Genomic DNA, 12,142 nt, shown 5'->3' with positions numbered 1-12,142 from the left:
AAACAATAATAATAAAAAACAAACAAAAAAAACAAAAAAAAAAACAGCTAATGCTACTACAGTTTAAGCTTTACCTAATAATGTTAGAGTTTAATATATTTTTCTAAAACTATATGTTTCACTGGATGCTATTCTTAATATAATTGATGATTGGTATAATTAATTATTATTGGCTTTGTTAGCATTCATTTTCTGTTTGCATTCCAACATGCTAAAATCAGTATAAAATTAGCATAAACAACTATGAGCCATGAATGCTACAATATAATTTTTAAAATCTGACTTACGATGTTAATAGTGTTAAATATGTTTCTAATAGCTGTAGTTTTGATTCCATATTATTCTTTACACAATTGGGATATTAAAATACTAAGTGTTGGACCACCAAGTAGCTTGTATTTTACAGTTAGCATGAAAAGTTGCTAATACTAGCATGTTAACATGGTACTGTTAACATGCTAGTATGTGTTTGCTAGTGTTTGCTCCTGGAGGATTCTGTTGGGTTTCTGTAAATTGGCTTAGAGTCTGGTTTTGACCAACTCGATCTGTAAAGTGTCATGAGGTAACTTTGTTGTGATTTGGCGCTATATAAATAAAATTTGATTGATTTTATTGATTGATACTGTTAACCCTTGTGTAAAGCCTTTAATAAAGAAATGAGCTACAAAAGCAATATTTATCCTGTAACCCACTTAAAATACTGGTAGCAGTTGCAGAATGTAATCAGATTTTATATTTTTAATTGATTTTGCTCAAAATTAGTACATAAGCATGCTAAGATTTAGCTGAACAAACATCCTGTCATAAAACCCATCGACTCATCATATTGATCATAAAATTTAATCAGATCTACTTTCCAATAGCTCTCCTGACATCAAAAACAATAATGAAAAAAAAGCTAATGCTACTATGGTTTCAGCTTTACCTAATAATGTTAGAGTTTAATATATTTTTCTGAAATTTTCTGTTTCACTGGGTGCTATTTTAATATAATTGATGATTGGTATAATTAATTATCAGCTCTGTTAGCATTCATTTTTCTGTTTGCATGCCAACATGCTAACATTAGCATAACATTAGCATAAACAACCATGAGCCACTAATGCTACTATATAATTTTTAAAATCTGACTCATGATGTTAATGTAGTGTTAAATATGTTTCTAATAGCTGTATTTTTCATTCCATATTATTATTTACACAGTTGGGATATTAACATACTAAGTGTTGGACCACCAAGAAGCTTGTATTTACTATTAGCATGAAAAGTTGCTAATACTAGCATGTTAACATGGTACTGTTAACCCTTGTGTAAAGCTTTTTAGTAAAGAAATAAGCTACAAAACCAATATTTATCATGTAACCTATTTATAAAATACTGATAGCAGTTGCAGAATATAATCAGATTTTATATTTTGAATAGATTTTGTTCAAAATTAACATATAAACATGCTAAGATTGGCTGAACAAACAGCCAGTTACAGTTTTTTGCCAGATGACAGTGGTTTGAAAATTAGCTGAATTAGCTAGCATTAGCAGTAAGTGTGCTACTATAAGGCTTAAATATATGTGTTGGAGGAAAGATCTATTTCAAAACACTACTTTAGCTTGTTGGCTTACTAATATTAGCATGTTAGCTTGTAAGGTGATGCTATATATAGCAACTGACTAGTTTTTGCTGGTTGTAAATATGTAAATTTTTAGCATGTTAGGTCATCAATTAGCATTTAGCATGCTGCTGTAAGGGCTACAGATGTAGCTAAGTGTGGGATGAAAAAACTAGTAGCGTATTATAAAACAATGATGTAGTCCTGAAGTTAGCGAGCATGACGCTAATGTTCGTTCCGTAAATGAACCGACTTCCCACTGCTGTTACTGAAATGCAAACTAAGAAGGAAACTACTGTTTGGAACTGAACTATATTCAGTTTAATTATGAAACGTGCGAGTAAATACATAGTCATTTCAGATCGCTTTGTCAACGGCGGAAAACGGAAAAGGGAAAAACCCAACGAAGCTCAAGTGTAAAGATTTCCTAGAAAGGAAAATATTCATTAAAAATACGCCATGAGAAAAATACCAGAGGAAAATATGAGCATGTGCACACAGTTAAGTCTGGAAATGTGAATTCATTATAATAACATTTGGGTCTGGAGTGCTTTTAGCTTCAACTAAAGTGACGAAAACTAAAATAAAATGATGTGTCTGTGAACTGAAGATCTACAGTGGCCCAGAGGTGCAACAGAAAAAAAATTATCCACTGTAAGAAAAAAGAGAACAGTCCCAAAAATAGCCACTATAAGAAAAAAGAAAACAATGGATAATTTTTTGGGCTGTTCTTTATTTTATAGTGGATAATTTTTTGGGCTGTTCTCTTTTTTTCTTATAGTGGATAATTTTTTGGGCTGTTCTTTTTTTCTTATAGTGGATTTTTTTGGGCTGTTCTTTTTTTTCTTATAGTGGATAATTTTTTGGGCTGTTCTCTTTTTTCTTATAGTGGATAATTTTTTGGGCTGTTCTCTTTTTCTTCTTATAGTGGATAATTTTTTGGGCTGTTGCACCTCTCGGCCACCACAAAAATCACATGTAGCACAAATTAATAATCAGAAATTCTGTTAAATATCAGCAAGAAAAAAAGCTTCAAACTTGAACTTGTAGTTCATGTTGTTACTGAGGCTAAAACCTGAAATGTGGGCCTAAACAGTTCCCAGCTGTATTTATGTGCATGCGTCTGAATCTGAACGTGTCATCTGTATCTGTTTAGTGAAATGATCTGTTTTCATCCACCCAGATCTAATTTCCCAATCCTCCTGAATGTCGCTGCGTCGCTCAGTTGAACCACACAGTGACTGAAAACCCACCGAGGGGGTTTGAATCATAATTACACACCCGGTCTGGTTCTGACACGACGATCCCCGAGACGCTCGTATACGTTCGTCTGTTTCCTCACATTGAAAACAGAGGCTGATTCACTGGAAACGAATCAGAGGAGAAATTAGCCAGGACGGCCAGATCTAAAATAAGTCGGCCTCTCTATGAGTCATACGAAGAAGAGAGAAAGTGGGATAATGTGTGTATTTATGTGCAACGGCGTCCTGACTCACATTCAGCAACAAATCAGACTGTGAGGGATTTAGATGATGACGGACGATGTGTTTGTGGTGAATGAAAAAGAGCAGGTTTAAGGTCTGTACATGAATATTTACAGCACAAAAACAAAACTGTGCAAATGTTATAATTCTAGGGAGTTCATGTGTTATTTACCTGCTGTGGTAATAACAAGTCCTATGGTTTCAGTTGATTTTTGTGAGTTTTTCCTTCATATTTGGAGAATTTGCTTAGTTTATCTGATTTCTTAAATGCATCGTTAGTATTTAGTTTATGTGTTTTTGTCCTGTGTGGGTTGACTTTTACAGCTGCACAAACAAACAAACAAACAAACAAATGAAGCTGTTCACTATAAAGGACATTCCGAATGCATGAATATGAACCCAAAATCCTCTGAAGGAAATATGTTTTTGTGTTTATTTGTCTTTATTTATACATTGATTCTTTACTTTGAGTCCTGTATGCCAGGACCATGATGAGCTGCTGTAAATGTTTTTGTTTGTTTTTTTTACACCCACTCTCTGGATGTGTATAGTTTGTGTATTTGTTTTTTCAATGTATGAAATTTTTTTTTCTTTCAGTAGAAAGAGAATTTAAAAATAAAAAGAAAGAAAGAAATTTGAGGTGAAACTGCAAAAAAATAAAATAAAGGACATTCAGTTGAAAAAATAAAATATAAAAAAAAGTATCAGAAAAAACTGTTGCATAATATTGTTTAGACCAGTGGTCTCTAACCTGTTTTGTACTACGGACCAGTTCATGCATGAAAATCTTCTACAGACCGGCAGAGGTGTGGGGGTTCAATAACAGCCTTTGTCAGTTCAGAGCATGTGATCTGAAACACCTCCACTGTGGATCAGGTAATTCCACTGATTCTACTGCAGAAGATCAACTCACCCTAATGCAGAACCAGTGGAACCCTGGACTGGTTTCCCTGAAACTAGACGGTCCATCTGGGGCTGATGGAGACACAGTCCAGGTGGGTTCTGTAGATCCAGTCTAGTACTTTGGTAACTGTCATCGCAGAAAACCAAACCTCATAAAGATATGAGGTTGGAAACATAAGAAGGACTTTCAGGGCTTTTGTGGCGAGATCTCATGTTCTGCTGTGACTGAAATCCAGAACGCACAGAGGTTTGAAGTTATCTCAGACATGGATGGATGTGCAGGAGCAGTCTGGAGGAGCTGGTGGTCACCTGTAGGACCTGAGGAACCTGGAACTGAGGAAGCTGTGACCCTGCAGTCTGTGACCCTGCAGTCTGTGACCCTTCTACAGTCTGTGACCCTGCAGTCTGTGACCCTGCAGTCTGTGACCCTGCAGTCTGTGACCCTTCTGCAGTCTGTGAACCTTCTACAGTCTGTGACCCTTCTACAGTCTGTGACCCTTCAGTCTGTGACCCTGCAGTCTGTGACCCTTCTACAGTCTGTGACCCTTCTACAGTCTGTGACCCTGCAGTCTGTGACCCTTCGTCTGTGACCCTGCAGTCTGTGACCCTTCTGCAGTCTGTGACCTTCTACAGTCGGTGACCCTTCTACAGTCTGTGACCCTTCTGCAGTCTGTGACCCTTCTACAGTCTGTGACCCTGCAGTCTGTGACCCTTCTGCAGTCTGTGACCCTTCTTCTGTGACCCTGCAGTCTGTGACCCTGCAGTCTGTGACCCTTCTGCAGTCTGTGACCCTTCTACAGTCTGTGACCCTTCTGCAGTCTGTGACCCTTCAGTCTGTGACCCTGCAGTCTGTGACCTTCTACGTCTGTGACCCTTCTACAGTCTGTGACCCTGCAGTCTGTGACCCTTCAGTCTGTGACCCTGCAGTCTGTGACCCTTCTGCAGTCTGTGACCCTTCTACAGTCTGGACCCTTCTACAGTCTGTGACCCTTCTGCAGTCTGTGACCCTTCTACAGTCTGTGACCCTGCAGTCTGTGACCCTTCAGTCTGTGACCCTGCAGTTGCCCTTCTGCAGTCTGGACCCTTACAGTCTGTGACCCTTCTACAGTCTGTGACCCTGCAGTCTGTGACCCTTCAGTCTGTGACCCTGCAGTCTGTGACCCTTCTGCAGTCTGTGACCCTTCTACAGTCTGTGACCCTTCAGTCTGTGACCCTGCAGTCTGTGACCATTCAGACTTTGACCCTGCAGTCTGTGACCCTTCTACAGTCTTTGGCCCTTCAGTCTGTGACCCTTCTACAGTCTGTGACCCTTCAGTCTGTAACCCTGCAGTCTGTGACCCTTCTACAGTCTGTGACCCTGCAATCTGTGACCCTTCAGTCTGTGACCCTTCTGCAGTCTGGGACCCTTCAGTCTGTGACCCTTCTACAATCTGTGACCCTGCAGTCTGTGACCCTGCAGTCTGTGACCCTGCAGTCTGTGACCGTTCTACAGTCTGTGACCCTTCAGTCTGGACCCTTCTGCAGTCTGTGACCCTGCAGTCTGTGACTCTTCTGCAGTCTGTGACCCTTCAGTCTGTGACCCTTCTGCAGTCTGTGACCCTGCAGTCTGTGACCCTTCTGCAGTCTGTGACCCTTCTACAGTCTGTGACCCTGCAGTCTGTGACCCTTCAGTCTGTGACCCTGCAGCTGTGACCCTTCTGCAGTCTGTGACCCTTCTACAGTCTGTGACCCTTCTACAGTCTGTGACCCTTCTACAGTCTGTGACCCTGCAGTCTGTCACCCTTCTACAGTCTGTGACCCTTCAGTCTGTGACCCTTCTACAGTCTGACCCTTCAGTCTGTAACCCTGCAGTCTGTGACCCTTCTACAGTCTGTGACCCTGCAATCTGTGACCCTTCAGTCTGTGACCCTTCTGCAGTCTGTGACCCTGCAGTCTGTGACTCTTCTGCAGTCTGTGACCCTTCAGTCTGTGACCCTTCTGCAGTCTGTGACCCTGCAGTCTGTGACTCTTCTACAGTCTGTGACCCTTCAGTCTGTGACCCTTCTGCAGTCTGTGACCCTGCAGTCTGTGACTCTTCTGCAGTCTGTGACCCTTCAGTCTGTGACCCTTCTGCAGTCTGTGACCCTTCAGTCTGTGACCCTTCTACAATTGTGACCCTGCAGTCTGTGACCCTGCAGTCTGTGACCCTGCAGTCTGTGACCGTTCTACAGTCTGTGACCCTTCAGTCTGTGACCCTTCTGCAGTCTGTGACCCTGCAGTCTGTGACTCTTCTGCAGTCTGTGACCCTTCAGTCTGTGACCCTTCTGCAGTCTGTGACCCTGCAGTCTGTGACCCTGCAGTCTGTGACCCTTCTGCTGTCTGTGACCCTTCTACAGTCTGTGACCCTGCAGTCTGTGACCCTTCAGTCTGTGACCCTGCAGTCTGTGACCCTTCTGCAGTCTGTGACCCTTCTACAGTCTGTGACCCTTCTACAGTCTGTGACCCTGCAGTCTGTGACCCTTCTACAGTCTGTGACCCTTCTACAGTCTGTGACCCTTCTGCAGTCTGTGACCCTTCTGCAGTCTGTGACCCTCTGCAGTCTGTGACCCTTCAGTCTGTGACCCTTCACAGTCTGTGACCCTTCAGTCTGTAACCCTGCAGTCTGTGACCCTTCTACAGTCTGTGACCCTGCAATCTGTGACCCTTCAGTCTGTGACCCTTCTGCAGTCTGTGACCCTGCAGTCTGTGACTCTTCTGCAGTCTGTGACCCTTCAGTCTGTGACCCTTCTGCAGTCTGTGACCCTGCGTCTGTGACTTTCTACAGTCTGTGACCCTTCAGTCTGTGACCCTTCTGCAGTCTGTGACCCTGCAGTCTGTGACTCTTCTGCAGTCTGTGACCCTTCAGTCTGTGACTCTTGCAGTCTGTGACCCTTCAGTCTGTGACCCTTCTGCAGTCTGTGACCCTTCTACAGTCTGTGACCCTTCTACAGTCTGTGACCCTGCAGTCTGTGACCCTTCTACAGTCTGTGACCGTTCTACAGTCTGTGACCCTTCTGCAGTCTGTGACCCTTCTGCAGTCTGTGACCCTGCAGTCTGTGACCCTTCTGCAGTCTGTGACCCTTCAGTCTGTGACCCTTCTGCGTCTGTGACCCTTCTGCAGTCTGTGACCCTGCAGTCTGTGACCCTTCTACAGTCTGTGACCCTTCTACAATCTGTGACCCTTCTACAGTCTGTGACCCTTCTACAGTCTGTGACCCTGCAGTCTGGACCCTGCAGTCTGTGACCGTTCTACAGTCTGTGACCCTTCTACAGTCTGTGACCCTTCTGCAATCTGTGACCCTTCTGCAGTCTGTGACCCTTCTGCAGTCTGTGACCCTTCAGTCTGTGACCCTTCTACAGTCTGTGACCCTTCTGCAGTCTGTGACCCTTCTGCAGTCTGTGACCCTTCAGTCTGTGACCCTTCTGCAGTCTGTGACCCTGCAGTCTGTGACCATTCTGCAGTCTGTGACCCTTCAGTCTGTGACCCTTCTGCAGTCTGTGACCCTGCAGTCTGTGACCCTTCTACACTCTGTGACCCTTCTCAATCTGTGACCCTTCTACAGTCTGTGACCCTTCTGCAGTCTGTGACCCTGCAGTCTGTGACCCTCTACAGTCTGTGACCCTGCAGTCTGTGACCCTTCTGCAGTCTGTGACCCTGCAGTCTGTGACCCTTCTGCAGTCTGTGACCCTTCAGTCTGTGACCCTTCTACAGTCTGTGACCCTGCAGTCTGTGACCCTGCAGTCTGTGACCCTTCAGTCTGTGACCCTTCTGCAGTCTGTGACCCTGCAGTCTGTGACCCTTCTACAGTCTGTGACCCTTCTACAGTCTGTGACCCTTCTGCAGTCTGTGACCCTTCAGTCTGTGACCCTTCTACAGTCTGTGACCCTTCTACAGTCTGTGACCCTGCAGTCTGTGACCCTTCTGCAGTCTGTGACCCTGCAGTCTGTGACCCTTCTACAGTCTGTGACCCTGCAGTCTGTGACCCTTCTACGTCTGTGACCTTCCTCTGTGACCCTTCCGTCTGTGACCTTCAGTCTGTGACCCTTCTACAGTCTGTGACCCTTCTGCAGTCTGTGACCCTTCCGTCTGTGACCCTTCTGCAGTCTGTGACCCTGCAGTCTGTGACCCTGCAGTCTGTGACACTTCAGTCTGTGACCCTTCTGCAGTCTGTGACCCTGCAGTCTGTGACCCTTCTACAGTCTGTGACCCTTCTACAGTCTGTGACCCTTCTGCAGTCTATGACCCTTCAGTCTGTGACCCTTCTACAGTCTGTGACCCTTCTGCAGTCTGTGACCCTTCAGTCTGTGACCCTTCTACGGTCTGTGACCCTTCAGTCTGTGACCCTGCAGTCTGTGACCCTTCTACAGTCTGTGACCCTTCAGTCTGTGACCCTTCTACGGTCTGTGACCCTTCAGTCTGTGACCCTGCAGTCTGTGACCCTTCAGTCTGTGACCCTGCAGTCTGTGACCCTTCTGCAGTCTGTGACCCTTCTACAGTCTGTGACCCTTCTACAGTCTGTGACCCTTCTGCAGTCTGTGACCCTTCTACAGTCTGTGACCCTTCTGCAGTCTGTGACCCTTCTACAGTCTGTGACCCTGCAGTCTGTGACCCTTCTACAGTCTGGACCCTTCTACAGTCTGTGACCCTTCTGCAGTCTGTGACCCTGCAGTCTGTGACCCTTCAGTCTGTGACCCTTCTACAGTCTGTGACCCTGCAGTCTGTGACCCTTCTACAGTCTGTGACCCTTCCGTCTGTGACCCTTCCGTCTGTGACCCTTCAGTCTGTGACCCTTCTACAGTCTGTGACCCTTCTACAGTCTGTGACCCTTCCGTCTGTGACCCTTCTACAGTCTGTGACCCTTCTACAGTCTGTGACCCTTCGTCTGTGACCCTTCCGTCTGTGACCCTCTACAGTCTGTGACCCTTCTACAGTCTGTGACCCTTCCGTCTGTGACCTTCTACAGTCTGTGACCCTTCTACAGTCTGTGACCCTTCCGTCTGTGACCCTTCCGTCTGTGACCCTTCTACAGTCTGTGACCCTTCTACAGTCTGTGACCCTTCCGTCTGTGACCCTTCCGTCTGTGACCCTCTACAGTCTGTGACCCTTCTACAGTCTGTGACCCTTCCGTCTGTGACCCTTCCGTCTGTGACCTTCTACAGTCTGTGACCCTTCTACAGTCTGTGACCCTTCAGTCTGTGACCCTTCTACAGTCTGTGACCCTTCCGTCTGTGACCCTTCCGTCTGTGACCCTTCTACAGTCTGTGACCTTCAGTCTGTGACCCTTCTACAGTCTGTGACCCTTCTACAGTCTGTGACCCTTCCGTCTGTGACCCTTCCGTCTGTGACCCTTCTACAGTCTCATCATTTTGTTTCTTCCTGAAAAAGTTCTCCAGTGAATTTTGTTTTTGCTCATTTCTTTAGCTCGTGTTTCTACTGATTCATGAAACGGCGCACCAGAAACTCAGTTATGAGGCGAGGGAAGTATGGTCGCTTTTCCAAATAAAATCTCCACAAGACTAATGGAAAAAATCGCTTTAATATTAACCACAGTTTTTTTTTCGCAGCCCAGTACCAAATGATCCATGGACTGGTACCGATCCAGGGACCAGGGGTTGAGGACCACTGGTTTAGACAGTTATTTAATGTAAAAAAAAAAAAAGGCCAAACTTCAACCTTCCTGGGTCTCAGGTGGTTCATTTAGATGAATTACTAGTTTTAGTTTTAGTTGTGTTTGTGTTTAGTTTTTCTTGGTTTTTTATTAAATTCAGATTCAGACTACTTTATTAATCCCCGAAGGGCAGTTCAGTTCACAGTTTCCCTGCCTTACTGGACGTCCAAACACTTAGGACAAACAAACAAATGCAAAACCTTCATAGCAGCATATGACAGACACATACACGTTCACCTGTTAGTACCCATAGAACAGAATCAGTTCAACAGTGAAATGACTGAGATGCTAAAAAGAATAAAAACACAATAAATAGCAAATCAAATCCCTTCAGTCACTTCCCAGTGTTCAGCAGCCTGATGGCAAGTAAAAGTCTGGACTTATATGAACTGAAAAAGGTCAGATGAAAGACAGAAAGCACCACATTAAATATTATTTACAAAACTGATTAAACCCCATTTTGCACAAACACACTTAAGATAAGTTTATTCATTTATGTCGCATGTACAGGAAAATGTATTTTTGTACCTGAAGCCAATAGTAAAATAGAAAAACAACATGAAGCACACAAGATAAAAAGAAAAGTAAATCTGTAAATATGAACATATACATACAGAAGTAGCTGTGGTGTTTTTATGTGTCATTTTAATTCATGTTCATGATGACGAGCAGCGTCAAACCTGGACTTCACACCTCGATTCCTGCAGAAAATATGTCAGCAGAGTCCAGAGGAGCTGGAGTCTTGGTGACAACATGTAGAATTTCTGTCCAAATACTGTGGATTTAAGATGCAAAACTGTGTGAATGAAGAAAGCAGTCATTCATGAAGTTTTAAATATATTGTTCACATCAGTTTTTACTTATTTTTGTTCATTTTCCACCACTAGTTATAGTTGCAGCTGTCATTTTCGTCCTGATTTTCATAAACTATAATAACATTTAAGATGCAAAACAGAATGAAAGAGTCAAAGATCTGGATTCCAGTGTGTAAAACTGAAACTAAACATCTTTTAATTTCCATTTTCTGTCCTTTGTTGCCTTTTTTATTCAGGATTACAGAGAAAATCATTGTTATGATCAAATGAAACATCATCTTTGGTGTCAGATGTGGTAGTTGTATCAGTTTGGAGCTGAGATCTGTCAGAACCAAGGTTCTAATAGTTTTGGATTTTTCATTCTAGTTTTTTATTTAGTTTTGACTTATTTTTCTCTAATTCAGTTCATTTTAATTCGTTTTTAGAGCAGGTTTGCTATTTTTATTAGTTTTCATTTTTTTCTAAATGCTTAGTTTTTTAGTTTTTGTTTAGTTTTAGTTTTGTTGTCTCTTTTCTTCTCTGTGGTCGTATTCAAATCAATCCCAGACAGGACTCTGCTGCTTTAGTCTCCATGTTTCCAGGTGGAGTGGGGACCAGAAGACGACTGGAAACCACAAGTGAACACAAGTGACGGAGCAAAAAGTGTCGTATGGTGCCGCTAGCTAAATTGCTAGAGCGAAATAAATCGATTTCCTATCAATCCGACATTGACAAGATGAAAACGAAGGGAATTTTATCCATAATTTTTATCCGTTTTAGTTAATTTTGTAAACACACAATACAGTTTCAGTTAGTTATTGTTTTTTTCTTTTAATTAAAGTTTTTATTTATTTCAGGTAACGAAAATGTTTTTATAATTCTAGTTTTCGTCATTTTGTTAGTTTTCGTTAACAATAATAACTTTGGTCAGAACCTGGACTAAACCTTCAGATGTCAACAGTTGTGTTTGTGTGTGTGTTTATGTTTGTGTTAGTGTTGTGTTAGTGTTTGTGTTAGTGTTTGTGTGTGTTTATGTTTGTGTTAGTGTGTGTTAGTGTTTGTGTTAGTGTTTGTGTGTGTGTTTATGTTAGGTTAGTGTGTGTGTTAGTGTGTGTGTGTGTGTTAGTGTTTGTGCTGACACGGGGTGACAGCCCTTCTCTGCTGTGCAGACGCTCAGTGACTCATTCTTCTGCACAGACTGAGCTCAGGTTCCAACAGGACGGTTTGGTCATCTCTCTGGGTTCACGCTGACGTTACTTCATCGTAGCTGCAGGAGGTTGGACCACGCTGACAGAGTCGTTTTCTCCTGTTCAGCCTGGTCTGGACCTTCAGTATGGGTTTGAGCTTCAGGGTTGCAGTTACAATGTGCAGGAGGTTGGAGGCAGAAGGGTTAGGGGTTAGTTATCGTTTTTTCTTTTTAATTATAGTTTTTATTTATTTCAGCAAACTTAATTTTTTTCAATTCTAATTTTTGTCATTGTATTTATAACCTTGGCGCACACGTACATCGTGATGACGATGCTCAAACACTATATTGTGCAGCTCTAGTGTCGATTTACACCAGTGGTGGCTGCTGGTCTCTCAGACAGGGGAAGCTCATTGTCGGCTTACATCAAAAAAATGTCAAGTTATTTAAACATAAATTCGTCCTCCGTTCCTTTTTAAGAA

Source organism: Sphaeramia orbicularis, chromosome 4 (assembly GCF_902148855.1).
Source record: "Sphaeramia orbicularis chromosome 4, fSphaOr1.1, whole genome shotgun sequence".
Classification (NCBI taxonomy): Eukaryota; Metazoa; Chordata; class Actinopteri; order Kurtiformes; family Apogonidae; genus Sphaeramia; species Sphaeramia orbicularis.
The sequence above is the reverse complement of the archived record's forward strand: the minus strand, read 5'-3'. Positions refer to the sequence as shown.